This window comes from Cetorhinus maximus, chromosome 6 (assembly GCF_964194155.1).
Source record: "Cetorhinus maximus chromosome 6, sCetMax3.hap1.1, whole genome shotgun sequence".
Lineage (NCBI taxonomy): Eukaryota > Metazoa > Chordata > Chondrichthyes > Lamniformes > Cetorhinidae > Cetorhinus > Cetorhinus maximus.
The window spans coordinates 48,834,378-48,859,074 of NC_135884.1; the positions used below are offsets into that span (position 1 = coordinate 48,834,378).

Below are 24,697 nucleotides of genomic sequence, written 5' to 3' on the forward strand. Positions count from 1 at the left end.
GAAAATATATTACATATACTCCTGGAGACAAGGTAAATGATGTAATTAATAGAATATTCTGACAGAATTGATTTACAAGTTACGGAACATAATCAATGGTTGGAAGCATAGATAAGGGTCAATATTTCTTAGTTAATTGGTTACAGCATCACATCAAATGCATACTTCTAGCTGTTACTTCGAAGGAAATTTCTATGTTTAAAGTTACTGTAAAGCGCAATAATGTAAAGGAAATGGTATGCAGTTGCCTATTATGAAAAAATGTCAATATCAGTTTGAAGAAATGCGGCAAAAACTGAAAAGTTTTCTGCAAACTTTTATGCACTGCTTTAGGTTTTAATAGAAAGGCTCTTAAAGAATATCCTAGGAGGAGTATTCAAAGCACAAAGTACGAGAATAATGGCAATCAAATCAGTACAACCAAAATATGCAGTCAGAAGCTACAAATCTCAGAAATGTACTCATGCATACATCTGAATTATTACATTCCACACACAATTTTAACATAACAGTCTTCTCATTTCAGTCATTCTGTCATTACAGAATCTGAAACCTTCAGGTTTCCATTGAACAGTTTTAAACTTTTATTTAGTTTAAATACATAGGGAGTGCAGCACATAGCCTGCACCAGACATATCCTTTGGGTAGATGGGCTATACATCACATCTAAGCAAAAGGGTGCAAATTAGATTCTAATGAGAAAACATCAGTCGCTCCTCTGATGATTTCACTATTCACTGATTCACTCCTAATGAAGACACACTCTATCCAGAATGCTCTTGAACTGTCAGAGGTCAAAATGAATTCAAAAAGCCAAAAGCAAATCAAGACAAATCGGAAGCACTGAAAGAAACCTTTTTCAGAGTAGTGTGGCAATTAAAGTAATTGCACAAAGAGACAACTTCTATCAATGGCAGCAGAAATTAAGCTGCCAATGTTGTAACAGGTTAGATGAAAATCAGATTTTAATGTATGCTTCCTCATGTCATCTTGTTTTGTCAGGACATCAAATAAAATTGAAAAGTACAAAATAACAAGCCCCAGAGAAAATCAGAGAGGCTGACCTTTCTGATATTGTTGGTTTACCATGTTCAGAAATATTTTAATAATAATGAAGTTGACTTCAGAAGCAAGGGTAAGTCGTGCAAACAAATCATGCTTCATCCCTTTAAAAATATCTTTCTCTTAAGTAGAGGCATGCATACAGCAACCTGTGAAATTCCAGCACAGCCATTAAAAATCGTCAATCAGAAGCAACTGACTTCAGCATTTTTATCCACAAATTCTTAATGTTAACACATCAACTCGTGACTAAATATATGATGATAACAACAACACAATCTTTTTTTAAAACAATAACTTAACCACATTTATTTCTTTGAAGAACACCATGCCCTTTTAAAACATGTGTTCCCCTCACTGATTGCCCAGGCTGAAATGATCAGAAATGTATTAAAATTTAAAACTCATTTTTATTAATTGCCTTTCATAATTTTTATGATCCCAAAATTAAAGATGAAAGCTGAGTGCTTCAGAGCTCAGGACAAGTAAAACAGGATGCCTTCCAAGTAAATTTGGTTAATTTATTATACAGGTTATATTAGTTTACATTCAGGAAACCATATGCATAGATATGTACCTTAAGACACTAGATTTAGATCTTAATTCTAGCCCAAATAGATAACAAAATAATGCAAGCACAAAGCTTCAGTGTAGAGCATGCATTTAATAATCTCTCAAAATAAACAAATAATTTTCCCCTGAAGGTCATTTTTGTTTTCTTTTTGAACAAACAAACCATTAAAAGAAACCAGCTAAGCCTTTCACCCAAAAACAATAAATTGAGTTAGTGGTGTCAGGACTTTCCCACAGTCAGCTCTTGTTACCCACAGGTGTTTACAGCTCCGCCACTAGCAATTTTGAAAGGGAAAACACAAGCTACCGTTGGTTTAACATCTTATCTCAGCACTCAGATGTTTGGAGGCTCAGAGGCTGCAGACAAAATGTATACCAAAACCAACATAACAAAGAGGCAACACAGCAAGTCTTTTTCCCCCTTCTTTTCTTTCTCTGCCTTCCCCCTTCTTTCTCTTATGACTTTTTGTTTTAAGTAACACCCCTTTTCAGAGGTCAAAGTGGATTTTTATATTGTGAATCTTGTTGCATTCTGTGGCATTCATTATCTTAAGGCTACACCTAAAAATTAAGAAAAAGCCATGTTCAACACCTCTTCCTATCATGTGGGCTGATGATTTATGGTTTATCCGCTCAGCAAGGTTATACAACGCTGCATGCCTTCAGACGTATTATTTGAGTCGGTTGAGATTTAATTAAGATCACAGCCTTTAAAATCCTTGCCCCATGAAAATTCATAGAAGACAATGCATCCTGGTGCAACGCTACGGCATAGATTGTTTTGACTCTATCCTTTGTAACAACACAAGTTAATCCTCATTTCCATGACGACAGACAAAAGTTGTCACATTTTGTTTTGTTTAACATTCTCTTGTTGTTGCTTACAGTGCCATCAATTAAAATATGCACGCAAAACGACAGCCAAAGAAAATATCAGACTCAGTCCTACTGTGCCGATGCACCACTCAGTACAGTAATATATGGTTGCCGATGTCATGGTAAAGAAATGACAGGTGCTAGCAGTCTCTCTGGTTGACAGGCCACTGCACAAATAACTGCCTTTCCTGAAAGGGCTAATGCACTACTAATGAACAATAAATCAACTTTGATTATAAACTGTCAGACAAATCAGTTCTCAGTTCAGCACTCTGAGATTCTATGCCAAGTCAGCTGCACATTGCTGGAATACATCATCTACATTTAGTTTTGTTCACACACCACGTTGAAATTTCAAATTGAAAGTAGAAACTGAAAATCAAAACAAACATTTTTTCCCCCCAGCCAGCGGAATTCGTCTGCTCCAAACCAGCTGTGAATTGGGGGCTCAGGTAAATCCTTTAACCACAGTGCTCCACAACATAAAAGCAATGTCTTTATCATCTAAGTGGTGCTTTAAGCTCTTTATATCAATCGCAATCCACTCCAGATAGAGTTAGTGCATACAGTAACCTGTAACTTAACACCGTATTTGGTTTCAGATAAAAAGTGATAGAAATTTGAAAGTCAAAACCCACTTCAAAAGATAAAACTTTGAGCTAATAAAGCACACAAGTGCATATGAACTAAAAACAAACAACATTTAGAAACCTCTCCTGCAGACAATCATTAAAACGGTCAAGATAGGATTATCCATTTCCTTACAGTAAGTACAGTACAGTCACCAGAGAACATGTCACTCATTTGTCTCCTAATTAGTGCCTTATCAAGTGACTTTTAAAACCATTGCTGACAACTCAAATGACCTAAAATGTGGAAACTCCCTTTTGTACAAACAGAAAGAGAACCGTAAGAGATCTTATGTCTGCACTTAAAATGTGGCATCATTTAAAATGTGTGCACAGTTTTCAAAAATACCATCCTCCCATTACTTCATTTCCTGAAGGTCTCAGTATGACAACATCCCAGTTGATTCTCAACATTGTAACGTTGACATTCAAGTTCTCTGCATCTCACACCCTATTGGACTATGCAGGAATGTGACTGTGTTCAGTGAAAGAAAACATACCCAATACCGTACACTTTACATGAGAGGGTGCATGACACAAACTCAGCATTCACCTTAACTTAATCCATTCATTTTCATTATTCTTGCAACATACAGTAGTTGACATATGGACAGTTGGCATCTGCATGACCATATAAAAATATTGAAATGGATTAAAAAGGTTGTGGCCATCAACAAAGAATATTCTAGGACATTTCTATTTTATTATTCTAACATTTAATAAATTGCCATTAAATGCAGCATAAATGAATATTCACAAAACCTGTTCCTGCAATTGAAAAACACAGTAAGTGACAATGGTTTCAATGATGTAAAGAACTCTTAAAGGAAGCTGATGAATAAAGTAGTAACAATGATAAAATATTGCACAAAGGAAGTTGTGCTGCTTCTTTTCTCCTAGATAAATTAAATTGTCAGTTTTACAGAAGAAAGGTACTAAAATTGTAGAATCAATCATATTGACAAACCTGACAAACTCCATTTAGCTGCCGTAGTAAACAGAGTGGTGGGCCATGAAACACTAATAAGCCTCCTGTACAAACTCAGCTTTCTGCAGATACAGACAGATTACACTCGCAAGGGTGAGCACCGACTGACATGGTGGAAAACCAATCAGCCACACCCTGCTCACCAATCATAGTCAACTACTCACCAGAATCAATCCTTGAGATTCAGATGCCTTTTGTAGTGGCCCTCCTCTTTTGAGACGACAGGTAAAACAGAGTCCTTGTGTAATTGAGATTTCACAACGAATTATTTACAATATGGATTCCAGCTCATATTTGCAAAGAAAAATGCTGTTTTTATTGCAGCTTTGTAATTTTGTCTATTAATATCAACCAGCTCCAACTGCTACTAGAGTTAGAGCTTAATAATCCAGTGAGAACACTGTACTGAGAGATGAGGTACAACCATTTTTATTAAAAGTAATCAGCACTGCATTTCTAATGTCAAACTGTCCCCACTTCCTGTTTTGTAAATAAATTTCTGAATGAGTATTTGCTAAAAACAAATTGTCTTTTTTTGCGCTGAATATATTGTTTTGCATGCCCAACTTGCACGTAAGTGCTCATATTCAAAATAACAGGTTTCATGAATGTATACTTCAGTGGAATTTTTGAAACAGATTTTGGTGTTTCAATTGGTTCATACATAGCAACAGCAGTGAAGGAATGTTTCTAAACATTAGCTTTGTGCTTTTTTACCTCTACTGTTGAAATTCAACTCCTAAATTATCACTTATTAGATGATGTATGACACTTATATAAGCAAAGCATAAATTAAAGTGTTGGTTAACACATTTCTTTATTTACATCATTTTCTTCTCTTTGCACTGCCCCCACCTCCCCCTCAGACCTCCCTGGGAACAGAAGGTTCTCCCAGCATTTGAACTTTCATTATGGAATCTTGATAAATATGTGACTGATTTGGTCAGAGGATTCCAACATAACAATTCCATTCCTTCATGTTTTGCTGAAGTTCTGATACAGACAAATGCACTGTATCACATGTTGATAGGATATATATTTGTGTCCCTGGTTCCCACACTGCATGATTCCTATCTCAGCCCGGCTGTCTGAACATAGAAAAATATTAGAGATTAAGTCCTCATAGGCTGCTTGTATTCATCTCCTAATAGCAACCAACAGATCAGATCAAAGCTCTGCAGTCCTGCCACAACCAGTCGTGAATGATGGTGGATAAATAAACAACTCATCAGAGGAGGCAACTCCACAAATATCTCCATCCTCAATGATGGGGTAGCCCAGCACATTTGCAACTGTCTTCAGTAAGAAGCCGAGTGGATGATCCATCTCGTCCTCCTTCTGAGACCCTCAGCATTACAGATGCCAATTCAATTCACTCCACGTGAAATCAAGAAATGGCTGAAGGCACTGGGTCCCGACAACATTCTGGCAGTAGTATCAAAGACTTGTGCTCCAGAACTAGCCATGGCCCTAGCCAAACTTCCAGTACGGCTACAACACTGGCATCTATCCAACAATGTGTCAAATTGCCCAGGAATGTCCGATCCACAAACAGGACAAACCACACCACCAATTACCACCCCTAATCAGTCTACTCTCAATTATCAGCAAAGCAATGGAAGGTGTGGCCTACAGTGATATCAAGCAACAATTGCACAGCAATAACCTGCTCACCGATGTGCAGTTTGGGTTCTGGCAGGGCCACTGGCACCTGACCACAGCCTTGGACCGAATATGGGCAAAAGAGCCAAACTGAAAAAGTAAGGCGGAGAGTGAGTACCTTTAAAATGAAGACATCATTTGGCCGAACGTGGCATCGAGGAGCCCCAGCAAAACTGAAATCAATGGGAATCGGGGGAAAACTCTCCACTGGTTGGAGTCATACCTAGCACAAAGGAAGATGGTTGTGGTTGTTGGAGGTCAATCATCTTAGTTCCAGGACATCACTGCAGGGGTTCCTCAGGGTAGTATCCTAGGCCCGACCATTTTTAGCTACATTATCAATGACCTTCCCTCCAACATAAGGTTGGAAGTGAGCATGTTCGTTGATGATCGTACATTGTTCAGTAACATACGCGATTCCTTAGATACTTAAATAATCCCTGTCCATGTGCAGCAAGACATGGACAACATTCGGGCTTGGGCTAATAAGTGGCAAGTAACATTGATACCACACAAGTGCCAGGTAATGACCATCTCCAACAAGAAACAATCTAACCATCTCTCCCTGACATTCAATAGAAACATAGAAAATAGGAGCAGGAGTAGGTCATTCAGCCCTTCGAGCCTGCTCTACCACTCAATATGATCCATAGCTGATCCTCTATCTCTCCCGTACTCTCCCCATACCCCTTAATGTCTTTAGAGTCTAGAAATCTATTTCCTTCTTAAATATATTCAGCGACTAGGCCTCCACAGCTTTCTGTGGTAGAGAATTCAACAAGTTTACCACCCTCTGAGTGAAGAGGTTTCTCCTAATCTCAGTCCTAAATGGCTTATGCCGTATCCTGAGACTGTAACCCCTTGTTCTAGACCCCCAGCCAGAGGAAACATCATCCCCGCATCCAGTCTGTCCAGCCCTGTCAGAATTTTATATTTTTCAATGAGGTCCCATCTCATTCTTCTAAACTCCAGTGAATACAGGCCTAGTCGACCCAATTTCTCTTCATATGACAATCCTGCTATCCTAGGAATGGATTACCCATGCTGAATCCCCCACTTAACTGGACTAGTCATATAAATACTATGGCTACAATCACCAGCACACAGTGGTATCAGTGTGTACCATATACAAGATGCACTGCAGAAACTCAACAGAGCCTTCTTCGACAGCACTTTCCAAACCCGTGACCTCTAGCACCTAGAAGTACAAGGGAAGCAAATGCATTGGCACAACACTACCTGCATGTTCCCCTCCAAGCCACAAACCATCCTGATGGGGAACGTTACCATCGTTCTTTCACTGTCGCTGGGTTAAAATCCTGGAGCTCCCTTCCTAACAGTTGTGTGTGTGCGCTGTTTTAAGGTTGTATGTTGTCCCATGAAGAGGTCTGGAGGCTTGTATGGTTGAATAATAACGTTTTATTAATAAGGCCTAACTATATACATATATAGAGGATACAGTCCTGATTAGGTGGTATTTTCATGCCAACTTTTAACAGACTCACTTTTCACTCTACTACTCCTCTGTGACCTCTCCATCATAATGTGGGCAGTACTGTTTCTCCAGTCCTACATTAACCCTTACAGTCCCAAACACCCTAATGTTAACATGTACCTGCACCACACAGAACCATAGAACACTACAGCACAGAAAACAGGCCAATCGGCCCTTCTAGTCAGTGCCGAAATATTATTCCGCTAGTCCCATTGACCTGCACCTAGTCCATAACCCTCCAGACCTCTCCCATCCATGTATCTATCCAATTTATTCTTAAAACTTAAGAGAGAGCCCGCATTTACCATGTCAGATGGTAGTTCGTTCCACACTCTCACCATTCTCTGAGTGAAGAAGTTCCCCCTAATGTTCCCCCTAAACCTTTCCCCTTTCACCCTAAAGCCATGTCCTCTCGTGTTTATCTCTCCTAATCTAAGTGGAAAGAGCCTACTCGCATTTACTCTGTCTATACCCCCCATAATTTTGTAAACTTCTATCAAATCTCCCCTCATTCTTCTACGCTCCAAGGAATAAAGTCCTAACCTGTTTAATCTTTCCCTGTAACTCAACTCCTTAAGACCCGGCAACATCCTAGTAAATCTTCTCTGCACTCTCGCAATCTTACTGATATCCTTCCTGTAGTTGGGTGAACAGAACTGCACACAATACTCCAAAGTTGGCCTCACCAATGTCTTATACAACCTCACCATAACATCCCAACTCCTATACTCAATACTTTGATTTATGAAGGCCAGTATGCCAAAAGCTTTCTTTACAACCCTGTCTACCTGTGACGCCACTTTCAGGGAATTATGTATCTGAACTCCCAGATCCCTTTGTTCCTCCGCACTCCTCAGTGCCCTACCATTTCCTGTGTATGTCCTACCTTGGTTTGTCCTTCCAAAATGCAACACCTCACACTTTTCCACATTAAATTCCATCTGCCATTTTCTGGCCCATTTTTCCAGTTGGTCCGGATCCCTCTGCAAGCTTTGAAAGCCTTCCTCGCTGTCCACAACGCCTCCAATCTTAGTGTCATCAGCAAACTTGCTGATCCAATTTACCATATTATCATCCAAATCATTGATATAGACAACAAACAATAATGATCCCAGCACAGATCCCTGAGGCACACCACTGGTTACAGACCTCCAGTCTGAGAAGCAATCATCCACTACCACTCTCTGTCTTCTCCCACACAGCCAATTTCGAATCCAGTTTACAACCTCTCCATGGATACCAAGTGTCTGAACCTTCTGAACTAACCTCCCATGTGGGACCTTGTCAAAGGCCTTACTAAAGTCCATGTAGACAACTTCCACAGCCTTTTCTTCATCTTCTTTCTTGGTAACCTCCTCAAAAAACTCTACAAGGTTTGTTAAGCACAACCTACCACGCACAAAGCCATGCTGACTATCCTTAATCAGCCCTTGGCTGTCCAAATAATTGTATATCCGATCTCTCAGAACACCTTCTAATAATTTACTTACTACTGACGTCAGGCTCACTGGCCTGTAATTACCTGGTTTACTTTTGGAGGCTTTTTTAAACAACTGAACAACATGAGCTACCCTCCAATCCTCCAGCACCTCACCCGTGGCTAAGGACATTTTAAATATTTCTGCCAGGGCCCCTGCAATTTCTACACTAGTCTCCCTCAAGGTCTGAGGGAATATCATGTCAGGCCCGGGGGATTTATTTACCTTTATTCGCTGTAAGGCAGCAAGCACCTCCTCCTTTTTAATCTCTATATATTCCATGACACTACTGCTTGTTTCCCTTCCTTCCTTATGCACTATGCCAGTTTCCTGAATAAATACTGATGCAAAAAAACTGTTTAAGATCTCCCCCATCTCATGAGGCTCCACACATAGATGACCACTCTGATCTTCAAGGGGACCAACTGTGTCCCTTACTATCCTTTTACTCTTAATATACTTGTAGAAACCCTTCGGGTTTACCTTCACATTATCTGCCAAAGCAACCTCATGTCTTCTTTTTGCCTTCCTGATTTCCTTTTTTAGTATTTTCTTACATTTTCTATACTCTACAAGTACCTCATTTGCTCCTTGTTGCCTATACACCTCTCTCTTCTTCTTAATCAGATCGCCAATATCCCTTGAAAACCAAGGTTCCCTATGCCTGTTAACTTTGCCTTTAATCCTGACAGGAACATGCAAACTATGCACTCTCAAAATTTCGCCTTTGAATGCCTTCCACTTACTGAACACATCCTTGCCAGAAAACAACTTATCCCAATCCACTCTTCCTAGATCCTTTCTCATTTCCACAAAATTGGCCTTTCTCCAATTTAGAATCTCAACTCAAGGACCAGACCTATCCTTATCCATAATTAACTTAAAACTAATGACATTGTGGTTACTGGACCCAAAATGTTCGCCTACGCATACTTCTGTCACCTGACCTGTCTGGTTCCCTAATAGGAGATCAAGTATTGCATCCTCTCTCATTGGTACCTCTATATATTGATTTAGAAAACTTTCCTGAACACATCTGACAAACTCCAAGCCATCCAGCCCTTTTACAGTATGGGAGTCCCAGTCAATATGTAGAAAGTTAAAATCTCCTACTATCACAATTTTCTGTTTCTTACATCTGTCTGCTATCTCTCTACAGATTTGCTCCTCCAATTCTCTCTGACTATTGGGCGGTCTATAATACAACCCTATTAGTGTGGTCACACCTTTCCCATTCCTCAGCTCCACCCATATGGCCTCTGTAGACGAGCCCTCCGGGCTGTCCTGCTTATGCACAGCTGTGATATTTTCCCTGACTAGTAATGCCACTCCTCCCCCTTTCATCCCTCCCCCTCTATCACGTCTGAAACAACAGAACCCCGGAACATTGAGCTGCCAGTCCTGCCCCTCCTGCAACCAAGTCTCACTAATAGCAATAATGTCGTAATCCCACGCGCCAATCCATGCCCTAAGCTCATCTGCCTTTCCGACAATACTCCTTGCATTGAAATAGATGCACCTGAGAACATTTCTATCACATACAAACCTTTGATTTCTGTCTATACATGCATTCCTCGCTTGACCTTTATCCTCCTCCACCTCACTATCTGCTCTAACACTCTGGTTCCCCTCCCCCTGCAAATCTAGTTTAAACGTCTCGGAGCAGCACTAGCAAACCTACCCGCAAGGATGTTAGTCCCCCTCCATTTCAGGTGCAAGCCGTCCCGTCGGAACAGGTCCCACCTTCCCTGGAACAGAGCCTAATTGTCAAGAAACATGAAGCCCTCCCTCCTGCACCATCTCCTTAGCCACGTATTTAGCTGCATTATCCTCCTATTTCTAGCCTCACTAGCACGTGGCACGGGTAGCACTCCTGAGATCATAACCCTGGAGGTCCTGTCCTTCAACTTTGCACCTAACTCCCTAAACTCTCTTTGCAGGACCTCCTCCTCCTTCCTATCCACGTCATTGGTCCCTACATGGACCACGACATCTGGCTGCTCACCCTCCCTCCTGAGAACTCGATCCGAGATATCGCGGACCCTGGCACCAGGGAGGCAACAGACCATCCGGGATTCTCGATCTCTCCCACAAAACCTCCTATCTGTCCCCCTAACTATTGAATCCCCTATCACTACTGCTGTCCTCTTTTCCCTCCCTCCTTTCAGAGCTGAGGGTCCAGCCTCGATGCCAGAGATGCGACCACTACAACTTGTCCCTGGTAGGTCGTCCCCACCAACAGTATGCAAAACGGTATACCTATCGTTGATGGAAACGGCCACAGGGGTGCTCTGCTCTTTCTGTCTATTCCCCTTCCCTCTCCTGACATTCACCCAGCTGCCTGCCTCCTGACTTTTAGGGGTGACTGTCTCCCTGAAACTCCTGTCTATTACTGCCTCTGCCTCCCAAATGATCCGAAGTTCATCCAGCTCCAGCTCCAGTTCCCTAACTCGGCTTCTCAGGAGCTGCAGCTGGATGCACCTTTTGCAGGTGTAGTCATCAGGGACAATTGTGCTGTCCCTGACTTCCCACATGCTGCATTCGGAGCACTCGACTGCCCCAACTGCTGCCTCCATTACCTACTCCTAATTTAATTAACGGAACTTACCCGGCCCTACCCCACTGGGAGCAAGCTCATCCTCAGCCTCTGCTCGCCTAAGCCTCTCGAGCCAAAGCCTCAAAGCTCCACTCCTTCACTGGGCCACTAACACGCTGGCTGCTCCTCATTCAGCTTCCCCTCCTTTTATTTTCAATCTCCGTGCTCTTTTTCAAATGACCTCCCTACAAGCTCCGCGCTCTTTTTCAACTGACCTCCCTTCAAGCTCCGCGCTGTTTTTCAACTGACCTCCCTTCAAGGTCCGCGCTCTTTTTCAAATGACCTCCCTTCAAGCTCCGCGCTCTTTTTCAAATGACCTCCCTTCAAGCTCCGTGCTCTTTTTCAAATGACCTCCCTTCAAGCTCCGCGCTCTTTTTCAAACATGGACTGCAGAGGTTCAAGAAGGCAGTTCATTAGTTTCTCCAGGGGAATTAGGTAGGGCAACAAATGCTGGCTTAGCATCCAATGAAAGAATAGGTTTTTTAAAAATTAGCTCAAGAGTGGCACTGCCAGAGACCTGGGATTCCCACTTATCCTCCTTGGCATGAAATGACATTCTATGCTGGAAACCAAGCAGCACTTCTAACTTACAGGAATACAGACAACTGCAGTTTTCCCACCGATAGCTCCCAAGCAAAAATGGGGTTATTTACAGAGTGCTGACAATGGTAAAAGCCATGAAAATGTGAATCTGCTGTTGGATTAAGGCCACCTAATCCAGTAGGGTAAACACATGGAACCAGTCCATGTGTCTGCAACCTCGCCAAGATGATCCACAAGTGAAACAAAAAAAAAACTGGAAATTTTCAGCAGGCCAGGAAGTATATGTAAAGAAAGAAAGAAGTTAATGTTTCAGGTCAATGAACTTTCTGATGAACCATTAACTTTGTTTCATCATCCACAGATGCTACCTAACCTGCTAATTATTTCCAGCATTTTCTGTTTTTCATTTCTAGCATTTTCTGTTTTTATTTCAGATTTCTAACATCTGCAGTATTTTATTTTTGGTCCACATGCGAGTTCATTAAGGTCCACACTATGCACCCTGTGGTGCAGATATAAATTTTGTATGGACCTCTATTGCTTCAGAATGCAAGCCCCTCCAATACATTTGACCATATCAGGAGCTGATTCAACATGTACTGGTGTAAGATACATGCATGGCTAACCAATGAAGTAAGTGCTCACAGTCCACTCCTGAACTGGTCTCAACCAGGGCTACACAAAGACCAAAACAAAGCAGCAGTATAAACAGGTAAGAGCAGCACATGGAGATCTCACTCCCAAACATCAAAAATAATTTAATATAAAAGCAGCACTCAGGTACAGGGTGGGGTGTTGTCTCTTCTGGTTCCCATTAGTTAGAAATAATCACACTTTAGACTCAAAATGCTGGAGCTTCATCGAGTCTAGTTCTTTCAGCTCTCCATGTGGCTGGCGGACTGATAGACTGGTACATTGTGACTTGGCACATGACTGCAGTGCTACTGTGAATGTGGCACCCCGGGATATATATTCACATAACAATTAATTCCAAGCACTTTACGAATAATATAACAAAACAACATCCCTCTTCTTTTAAATAAATATAATGCCTCTATATCAATAGAACGGTTCCAATCATTAACTTTTTTTTTTACAACTAAAGAAGGTTAACAATCAACTTATATAAATAAAATAAAAATCTTAAGAGTCTTTTATAGCTAATTTCCTTTTCTCAGAAAAAACATTATTCATGCAATCACTTAGGTGGCAGAATGTTTTCTTGTGCATTTGACCTTCATCGCTCAGTGGTAAGTTAGCACGCTGCACACATGATGTTGTGCATATTGCTCCTGATGTTATAGGAGTTGTGCTTGGTTTTGCTAATGTTGTGTCATTGTTGACGTTGGTGATGTTTCATCTCTTGTTGGTGATGCTGTTGGTACTGGTGTTGTTGATAATATTTTCTGCTTCTCTAACTCAGGTATAGGTCAAGTATGAACTCTGTTCCTTCTCATTTGTATACTGGTTTCAGTTTCAATAACGTATGAGCATGGAACCTCAGCTTCACCAACAACTTTCGCTGGGTTCCAAGTTTTAATGATTGGATCTTGTAAATCTACGGTTTGTCCTTTCAACAGCTCAGGCAGGGATTTAGCATGCATGTTGAAGTGTTGACCTCCTACCACCTGTGCATCAGTGAGCTGTTATCTTACTTCCTCCTGGTCACTTGGGAGTATCTTGCTAGGCCAAATTGTTTTATACTTTCTTCCATTCAATGGGCAGAATTTTGCCCTTGGTGGGCGTGCGGGCCCCACCAGCTCGGCAGCGGGTGGACAGCCAACCCCCACCATCGACACGGGGCCTGCCACCATTTTGAGTGGGCGAGCCAATTAAGGCCCGCCCAATGGCCTTCCCAACAGGAAGCACTATGCGCTTCCTGTGTGGGGGTGGGAGGGAATCCCCAGCTGTCAAAATACGCTCTTTCGCGCATGTGCGCGAAAGAGCGCACTGCTCCCTGAGACTAAGTGCTGTCTCAGGGAGATTAGTGACAGAGTACAAAAGTTAAAAAATAGAAAAATAAAAATATTATTAACATGTCCTCCTCATGTCACAATGTCACACGAGATGGGACATGTTAATAAAAATGACATAAACTTTATTACACTTTTTAAAAACGGACATGAAACCTCATCCCGCCAGTGGATGAGGTTTCACGTATTATCAGGAGACCGCTGGGGCTCCTGGCCTGCCCTGCAGCCTTAAGGTTAGACGGGCATGTCTTTAATGATCTTAATTAGCCTGTCAATGGCCTTAATTGGCCATTGACAGGTCTGCGGGCGGACAGCTGAATTCGCTGTCTGCCCACCTTCCTAAAAATTTAAAGGGACCGGGATGAAGTCGGGGGTTCCTCCCGACGTCATTCCGTGTCATTTTTTTCGTCGGCGAGCGGGCGCCACCCCCAAATTGCCAACGGGAAAATCCTGGCCAACAGCTCTGCAGGTGATTTCATGTCAGCCTTGAGTAGATCAGAGTGACAATAAGGCAAGTTTGGATCTTCCTTTCACTCAGCATTTTTGTGAGGGTTCTCTTGACCATCTGGATGTGTCTTTTCAAAAACCTATGCACGCTTGGGTAATGTGGTGATGAGGTGATGTAGAACTGTTCAGCGAATTTCTGGAATTCTGTGGAGGTGAATTGGATTCTATTGTAACATATTATTCTTTCAGGATTCCCTTGCTCAGCAAACGGAACTTGTACTGCTGAGATAATTGTTGTAGCTCTCAAATTTTTCACCTTTTGGGTAAAAGGGAACTTTGAGTAGTAGTCTGCAACTATGAGATATCACTCTTTTGAATGTGTGTGAATAAATTGGCTCCCACAATATGCTATGGTCTGGGTAGTGCTTCAGTAGCTATCATCTCCTCTTCCTGCTGTGTATTTCTGGCATACATTGCACATCGACACCATTCTTTCGATTTTTCGTAGATGCCTATCCAGTACACAGCTGATCTGACTCCATGCTTAGGAACATAGAGGACTTGGGAGCAGGAGTAGGCCATTTGAGCCTTCGAGCCTGCTCTGCCATTCAATAAGATCATGGCTAATCTGGTTGCAGTCTTAACTCCATTTTCCTGTCTTGCCCCCATAACCCCTTGTCTATCAAAAAATCTGTGCAACTCTGCCTTGAATAAATTCAATGACCCAGCCTCCACTCCTCTCTGAGGAAGTGCATTCCATATACTAATGGCCCTCTAAGAGAAAAAAAGTTCTCCTTATCTCCATCTTAAAAGAGAGACCACTTATTCTTAAACTGTGTCCCCTAGTTCTAGTCTACCCAACAAGTGGAAACATCCCCTCAGTATCCTACCCTCAGGATCTTATATGTTTCAAATGGATCATTTCTCATTCTTCCAAACTCTAATGGGTATAGACCCAATTTGTTCAACTTTTCTTTATAGGATCAGCCCTTCATCCCAGGAAGGGCTTACACTTCTCCATTCCAATGTAGTCTTCTGGAGAAGTTTTCCTGCATTGTTTTGAGTATGATTATTCTGGATCCAGCTGACAGAAAACCATCTTCCTGCTGGCTGTACTTGCTGTATCTTATCAGGCCGTTCCTAGATCACTTGCTGAGAGAGCATCTGTAACTCTTCATCTTCACTGGCCTTACCTCTAATTTGACTCAGTTTCGGTGGTGTTATATTCCCCAGGTGCTGGGGGGGCTTCACTGTGTCTATTTCTTTCAGCTCTCTATGTGGATAGTGGACTATCCACATGACTGCAGTGCAACAGTGTATGTGGCACCCCTGGATACATATTCACATAACAACTAGTTCCTAGCTCTTCACAAATAATGTGGGGGAAGAGAAGTAAATTTAAAAATGCAAATCTAAATTAAACTCAAAGACATGGCTCAACTGTTAACATCTCTTGACAAATTATCTGTGCTTCTGGAAAGAATTCAACTGTACAAAAGATACATCTTTGGTTGCATAGCTGTGTTTTTGGTAACAAAGAAAGTCTATTGTAGGCAAAGAGATAATAAAAATCTTCTTCAAATGTAACTGGGCAGAGCACTCACTGGTTCCTTAGGTACCATGTTACATTGACAGTACTCAGAGTGCAGCATCTCCATCATTTTACTATAATTCTCAACGTATACTATGTCTTTTAAGTCTATTCACTTTGTAAGCTGTTCAGCTGGTTTTACAATTATTTTTAATGGTGTGGTATAATTGCACACAATGCTTTGGCAGGTGTGTACATTAAACAAAAAGGCCAGTGGCTGGCTTTTCCCCCCATGATGGCATGTCAGCAGGACAATAGGTGTCTTTCGAAAAGCAAGGTATGTGTCTTAAATCCATAACAGCTGGAATTCACTAACCCTAACTATGACCCATCGCAGACCCTATCACAAACTATACCTTCAAATGTTGTGGAGTTAGAATAACTAAATATACATTTTTTTTCAAAAAGTAAGAGAAATAGTTTTACTAACTTTAGTTTGCTGCCCTTATCTGTTTATAATACCAACTCAATGCAATACACGGATGTTCAACATTCTCTGGCTCACATAAATAAGCAAAAACATTTCAACTTTTCACATCTCTAACTGACTAACCAGGCTCTGATCAATGATATCAGTATTGACTGTGAAAAGTCATGCATCACCCACGTTTCCTTTTTTGGGTTTGAGGGTGGAAAATGCCCAGGATGAAGGATTTTAGCACCACTTTGCTTATGTCTAGACTACTTAGCAGTAGCTCAAGATCATGCAGCAAAACCAGAAGTGATGTTTAAATAATTAATAGTATTGTGCCGAGATCGCAATCTACATTTCCTTTATTCATTTAAGACTTTACATTGCGTTTAACAACAATGGGGAAGATTTCTGTATGTCATTTGTTTAAAAATTGTGATCCTGAAAATAAGAATTTACAGTTCTTCTATAAAGCAGGGGAAGTCTTACTACAAATAAACCAGAAATCAAGTTTCAAATTAAAGAAAACAAAGAGCAATAAAATGTCAAGCCGAAAAAATGTTGGGGCTGAAAATCTGCAGTCTTTCATCTGCCCCACCTAACCTCCAGAGGAGTGAACCAGAAGTACATGGATTCAAATACATCAATGCCAGATCCCAACTGTATGTTGGGGATTCCACATGGTCTTGTAAGGGGCAGAGACTCTGCATGTACAAAGCAAAATCATTAATATGGCAGAAGGGAAGGACTCCCACAAGCTAGAGTTCCCAAGGCTCGCAGGGGTCCAGAATGTCATTGGTGGTGGTGAAACCAGACGTACCACGGCACTAAACGGTCATAGTCAACCCATCTTGAGATACAGGTTGAGGATTGGGATCTGAAAACTTGTGGATTTTAGGCCAGATTTTTATTTTAAACTTTCAAGACAGACTCTTTTCAAATAGAACTAACAGGACGGTGTTTGGGAGGCTGTGAGAGCAAGCTCCATCCGGTGACGTGGCACAGTATGATGCTATATGTGGCTTATTCATTAGGCAGGAGCACTAGTTGCAATCTTAGTAGTGCTGGTGACCATCAGAGGCAAGTTCAGGTGACCATCACTAGCAAGTTAATTAGTAAATGTCCTACTGAATCTTCAAACGGTGTGGGGTCAGTGGTAAAGCTCCTGGCACTTATTCTGGGATCAAACTACACAGCCCATGGATTTTCAGTCCTGTGAAACAGTGTGCAGGTCTACATTAATTCAGGTAATTAAGAGCTCTTAGCATTAATGTGCAAAAATCATCAATGCAACCATGGATTACCAGCCTACCAGATGCAAACCTTGTTGCTATAACCATTACACCAGAGTAAAACACATAGTGGACTTTATGGTAGATGCTTTTAGAGGTCATTGTTCAGTCACTGAAAACCTGAAATCACCTTTTGTGAGCTTTTCCTATATTACCAGTAGCCTTCCTGTAGTATTGTTCAAGGAGAATCAGAACTTACATGTTGTGGGGGAAAGGGGCTTGTGTATGAACATGGTGGAGAGATTCAGCTGTATAAAAACAATTGAGAAAGAAGTTTGAAAAGATCAGCTTTGCAATAATTAAGTAACTGCTTCTTAATGATTGGCATCTGTAAATAGATCTCTCCAGGACTACATTGCATAGCCCCTGAAAATGGGTCTGGTGATCACAATGAGATTAACCCTTGGCAATTGATTGAAAAGCAGGCAGCACACCAGCATTGTACTGCATGCTCATTAAAATGATTGCTAAGCACAGCCAGTGCTAATTGCGTTCTTTGCTGGCTGCATATAGCAGCAGGCAGCCCAAAATTGTAACTTCCTAACACTACTTGAAGCCAGCCTGCAGCTCTTAAAGGGAAGTGTATTATGGCTGGAACAGGTGCTGACAGTCATGCAGGAGGTGAATGTGAACTGGGAAACGGTGAAGAATGACATAATATGGCAGAGAACATGCTCCAAGGATGTCTAATGTGTACTGGAGGCCTGGTAGAGGAATTGGATAGTAAGAGAGAGGCAACCAGTATCTTCAAGGGACCAGGAGGCCCAACAGTTACACAGTAAAAAGGCAGCAGTAGCAGAGAGCTGTGGAGGTCAATGTCAGGAGTCCAGACCAGAAAACCTGGATGCAATGCTGCAAAAAGTTCAATAACAGGACCAGTTAAATCAGTGAATGCATCTTCAAATGCCATGAACTACCAAATGCAGCACTACCATAAGACACCCCTCAAATCATCACACCCCATCAATCTGTATCAATCAAGACTCATACCCAACATTCATATGTTCCACCCCACCTTCACACACTTAGTACTGCTGTAAGCCTCATATCGGCGTCTGACAGGTTGCACACACTACCAGCTATTAGACCATGACATTCAGTGACGCACCTCTTTCTCTCATGGAGGACAAGATGTTGCACAAGTTGAGGCAGCGGGAGCGAACTGGGAGGGCACAGGTGCATGTGTATGTCCTAAACACCATGGGAGAGATGGTGCTAGTCATTACTGGAACATTCATTGCTGAAGACATGGCCAATGCCAGGGCTGAAACCATGAAAGAATGGTATCCTCATGCTTAATCCTCCTTCTCATATCCCACTTCACACTTATTCCCATCACACTCTTTTCTGATTCATAAGATGTGGGTGGTACAAGCATGCAATTCTTCCCACATCCCTGCACTACAACTTTAAACTCATTCTTTTCAGATACCTAAGAGGTGCCACCTGGACAAGCAGTTAAAAACAGCAAGAAGAGAGTGATGAAGAAGACACGGCACCGTCACTTGATTTCACACTTGCAGACTCCAACTCAGGTAATGACACTGTGCATATTGTACAGGATAAATTAAAGGTGGAATCTGCACCTTTTGAGACACTGGGCACAAGTCAGCTACAGCCAGAGCAAGGGGCAGGTAAAGGGCAGGTGCCAGCTCGCTGCAGGGCAAGGCTGCAGATTGGTTCCACTGCACAGGATTCAAATGGGGATGTCTTGGTTACCCTCCTTACTCCTGCTCCTCAACCCCCTCCCAGCAACTTATCCTGCTCTATGTGTCCGCTTCTTATTCTCCGAGTTAGACAGTATTCCAAGAAGAATACTGGGACACCCACGTCTGGGAGCAGCTGTTTTGCACAAAAGCACTGAAGTCAGCAAAAACTTCTTCAACACCTGCCACACCTCTCCACCTAGAATTTTGAGACTTGAAACAATTACAGAAAGCAACAAACAGTCAGAATTGCTGCTTTAGCTGAAACAACCAGCAACTAACCTGTCGATGCTCCCTTTTAATAGCACTGGTGGGGATGGGGCCTTCCTGCTGTGTTTATTTATGCAGGTTGAGAGAGTGTGTTGGCTGGAGCGTTGAGCTCCAAAATGGCACTTCCTGCTCTGCATATATCCGGTGATGTTCACTGCGCACATACTAAAGCTTGCATCAGCATGGCATCTGCTGCCATTCATTCCACAAGTGTGCATGTGCCGTGGAGACTAGTTTGGAGCTCTGAAAGCACATGTAACACCCAAGAAACAGGGTTGAATGTTCCCCAGGTACTTCAAACAGCAGATCAGCTTTGTAGCTAGAAAATGAGAATATATATAAAATCTTATAATATTACTAGTAGATTTCCTAGTGTCAGATGATACAATGCATTGCATCAATAGTGGTGTTATGCCATTAATACACAATGCCTCAATATATTCAAAGTCAGATGTAGGTCCTGGAGTTTAGCAGTGGGGGAAAATAGCAAAGGACTTGAGGCGTTACAAGTATTGAAGGGGGTACTTTGGTTTAGCACCATGACAAGAAAATCCTGAGGTTTTGCCCATGATTGGGTGAGGATTCAGTAGCCTGGTGAGAGCTGGTGGCCTGGTTTCAGCGACATTGGCGTTTTGCAAATTTGGAAATGGGTTGCTTGGATACTATCCTACATTATAGCAGTGATTCAACTTCAAGATTACTTCATGGCTGTAAAACACTTTGGGCTGTCCTGAGGTCTTGAAAGGTACTGCATATCTCCTAGTTCTATACTTCTTTGTCATATATTTTGCAGTTCAGCAGTATGGTAGGAGGTGGAAATTCCTAGGGTTTAGCAACACTGCAAAGAACAAACCTGAGCTTGATAGCACTGAGTCCTGTAACCTGGCAGCATTGGAGAGGGGGAACTTGGGGTTTGGTAAAAACAGGCAGATGGGTTGTGAGGTTGTAGTTTTGTTTAGTGGAGGATTTCTGGGATTTTTCAGTGTGTGGGAAGGGGTTTTAATAGCAGAGGAGTACCCGAAAGTGACAGCATTAAGGAAGTGTCAGGATCTGACAGCTTTGGGGAGGGATGTTTAGGAAGGCACTGAGGAGGGGAGTGTGCAGTAGCTGGTAATTTACCTCAGCTGACAAGAATGATTGATAAGAAAGGAACAAATAGCAGCTCCAACACTGGGCTTTGGAGAGATGGTGAGGTCTTCATGTAAATACAGTAATGCAAGCACTCAAAGATACAGAGACAATTTTATTGATACAAGCTTAATTGTATGAGGAAATATGTTTTTTTTAAACATATCACATTGTGTTAGAAAGGCTGAAAGAAAAATAACATGGACAAAATTCCTCTGACAAGTACTTTTAAGTGATTCTGAACTGGCTTCTCATTTACAAGAAAATTGCATATGATTAAATTATAGTGAATGATAATTAATAAACAAGCATATTAGCCAATCAGCTGGAATAAATTTGTATTTCGTTGGAATAACTTTGCACAGCAGCCAAGCAGTTTCACAAAGACAGGATATAAAAAATGTGACTCAAGGAACTTTGAAACTGATCAGTAACAGGAAGCATTAACAAACTGTACACTAGATATACTACATTTTTATATACTAGATCTGCTGTAATGCTGTACATGGTAAATTTAAGAATATAGTCACTGTCTTACCTGTGATCTTAGTGTTGCTGTTTTTCTACCCGTCTTCCTTCCATTACTTCTGTTTCTCACTCCCTAAATCTATTCCTACTACTCCTATTACTACCTCTATCTCGTAAATAAAAACAAAATACTGCAGATGCTGGAAATCTGAAACAAAAACAGAAAATGCTGGAAAAACTCAGTAGGTCTGGCAGCACCTGTGGAGAGGGAAACAGAGTTAATGTTTCGAGTCCACATGACTCTTCTTCAGAGCTAAAGAGAAGTAGAAATGTGATGGGTTTTATACTGTTTAAGAGGGGTTGGAGCAGGTGGAGCAAAATAGAAGGTCAACGACAGGTGGGTGTTCGGGAGAAATTTGACAAAGATGTCATGGACACAGGACAAAGGGAGTGTTAATAATAGTGTTAAAACTAAAGGAGGTGCTGTTGTGGTATAAAGGTAAGATAGCAGAATATGTTAATAGAAAAACAAGGGCCAGCGCTCTGTGAAAGCAAAATATAAAAACAAGTGACAATTGGCCCTATGTTGGGTGGTGGGGAGAGAGAAGGGGAAGGATAAGAAAAACAATTAAAAATGAATAAATAAATAAATATTTTTAAAAAAAAATATTGGATTAAAAAAGGGGTAAAAGATCGAGGAGCGTGTCCATGGTTTGAAGTTGTTGAACTCAAAGTCCAGAAGGCTGTAAAGTGGCTAATCGGAAGATGTGGTGCTGTTCTCCCAGTTGTGTTGCGCTTTAAAGGAACATTGCAGCAGGCCAAGGATGGACATGTGGGCATGAGAGCAAGATGGCGAATTGAAATGGCAAGTGACAGGAAGGTCTGGGTCATGCTTGCGGACTGAGCGAAGGTGTTCCGCAAAGCGGTCACTCAGTTTGCACTTAGTCTCCCCAAGGTAGAGGAGACCGCACTGGGAGTGGCAAATACAGTAAGCCAAATTGAAGGAGGTGCAAGTGAAGCACTGCTTCACTTGAAAGTAGTGTTTCGGCCCTTGGACAGTGAGGAGGGAGGAGGTAAAGGGCAGGTGTTGCACCTTCTGTGATTGCATGGGAAGGTGCTGTGGGAAGAGCATGAGGAGTTGGGGGTGATGGAGCAGTGAACTAGGGTGTCATGGAGGGAACATCCCATTGGAATGCTGACAGGGGAGGAGTGAGGGGAAGATGTATCTGGTGGCGGCATCTTGCTGGAGTTGGCGGAAATGGCAGAGGATGATCCTTTGAATGCAGAAGCTGGTGGGGCAAAAAAATTGAGGACAAGGGGGACCCTGTCATGGTTCTGGAAGGGAGGGGAAGGGCTGAGGCAGGCGTGCGGGAGATAGGTCAGACACGGCTGAGGCCCTTATCAACAACAGTGGGGGGGGGGAACCCTTGGTTAAGGAAAAAGGGAAGCATTTCAGAAGCGCCGTTTTGGAAGGTAGCATCATTGGAACAGATGCAACAGAGGTGGAGGAACTGGGAGAATGGGATGGAGTCCTTACAGGAAGCAGGGGGTGAGGGGCTGTAGTTGAGGTAGCTGTGGGAGTCGGTGGGCTTGTAATGAAGATTGGTCGACAGTCATTCATCAGAGATGGAGACAGAGGGGTCAAGGAAGGGAAGGGAAGTGTAGGAGATGAGCCGTGTGAAATTGAGAGAGGGGTGGAAATTGGAAGCAAAATCGATAATATTTCCATGTCCAGATGAGAGCATATAGTGGCACCGAAACAGCCACTGATGTACCAAAATGAGTTGTGGGAAGGGGCCTGAGTAGGTCTGGAACAAGGAATGTTCCACATATCCCACAAAAAGACAGGTGTAACTGGGGCCCATGCGGTACCCATAACCATACCTTTTATTTAGAGGAAGTTAGACAAGTTAAAGGAGTAATTGTTCAGTGAGAGGACAAGTTCAACCAGGTAGAGGAGAGTGGTGGTGGATGAGGTTTCCGAGATTAATTTTTTTAAAAAAATTTTGGACAAAATTTTCAGCATCCATGTTTAGGTGACTCATTCTGATGCGTGGATATTTTTTGCGGCACTTTAAAATCTTTATTTATGGCTTTTGGATTCTTCAGCTCCCTGAGGCAGCTCTCTGCCTTCAGGGAGCTTTCTGCGAGGGCTCCCCTGCGCCCCCACTGACTTCAGCTTTCGCCCTCCTCCCGCCCCCACCCCAGCAGCGCTGAGCATTTCAGTGCACCTTTCAAGCTGGCTGCCCGTTAATTGGCCAGCCAGCGTGAAATGGTGTTCGGGGTCTGATTGCGGGTAGCGGCCCGTTTCCCAGCCACTCCTGGGCCCACCAATGGCGCCCGCGCGCCAAACTTAAATTCCTGCCCCATGTAACTACCGGATTGTTGTAACGATCCATCTAGTTTGTTCCATGGTCATTTACAAAAGGAAATCTTCCAGACCCAGTCTGGCCTATACATAACTCCAGACCCAGTCTGGCCTATACATAACTCCAGACCTACACTAATGCCTCTGAACTGGCCTAGCAAGCCACTCAGTTAAGGGAAATTAGGAATGGCCAAAAAAATCTTAGCCTTGCTAGTGACGTTCACATACTGTGAATGGCGAAACAAAAGCTTCATGCGTAAAGGTAGAAATCCTGCAAAAAAGTCCTATGCAAAGTAAATGGGTTAGGAATGGTAAATTTTTTGTTTGACGAGTGGCAATCTCAAATGTCTACAAAATCAGATTAAAGTAACCTTCTTCTTATGGCAGGGAATGCCTCGGCATGCCTACAGGGGAATGGGGTTGATTGACAGCTTCATATCCAGGCAGAGAAACATATTCAGCAGCTTTTATCTAACTTAATACTTCCTCCTGTTCTACTGCGCTGCAGACCACATGGAGATGAACGAACAAAGGCTCCTTGAAGCATTAGTATCTTGCATAAAGTTTGTATTACACAAGCCAATTCAAGTTCAGTGTTATAAGGAGGACTGCCATCTTATTTTTGTGAAGTAAGATCTATAAATTTAATATAATCTGATGGAATCGGTGTTGTTAATTTTTTTGCTACTCTCAAATTTTTATAAAATTGATTAGCAGATGAGAGAGTTTGATGGAGGCAGGTTCAATTAAGGCATTCAAAAGGGAATTAGACTGTGATCTGAAAAGGAAGAACGTGCAGGGTTACGGGGAATGGCGCTGTGTAAATTGCTCATTTGGAGCGCCGGTGCAGACACGATGGGCTGAATGGCTGCCCTCTGCATTATAACAATCTTGCGATTCCTCTGATTGTAACCTAAACCATTACAACCAAACAAATGAATTGTTCTCCCGTTATCAATAAAGGACACGCAAGAGCTTACGTCATTTCCAACAAGCGGATGACAGAAACAAAAGTGTTCCATTCTGTGCGCTACCTTACTAGATACTGCAGACACTGTAAAGAGTGAGGGCTTGCCTATGGAAATAGGTTTTGATATTGGACATGTGAAATATCCAAGGAGAGCCCAGAAATTGGAACAG

The 24,697-nt window shown here is 42.2% G+C and overlaps 1 protein-coding gene across 15 annotated transcripts in view; it reads right to left on the reverse strand.

The window, feature by feature from the left end:
* foxp1b (forkhead box P1b) overlaps positions 1-24,697 on the reverse strand; it is a 505,775-nt gene that overhangs the window by 145,265 nt on the left and 335,813 nt on the right. Inside the window, exon 1 of one of the 15 annotated variants that reach the window (XM_078543718.1) lies at positions 4,108-4,197. The exons of the other annotated variants lie outside the window; for them this stretch is intronic. The gene's annotated coding sequence lies outside the window, so the exon portion shown is untranslated. Of the gene's footprint in view, positions 1-4,107; positions 4,198-24,697 lie in introns of those variants that run through there. 15 annotated transcript variants of the gene reach the window in all.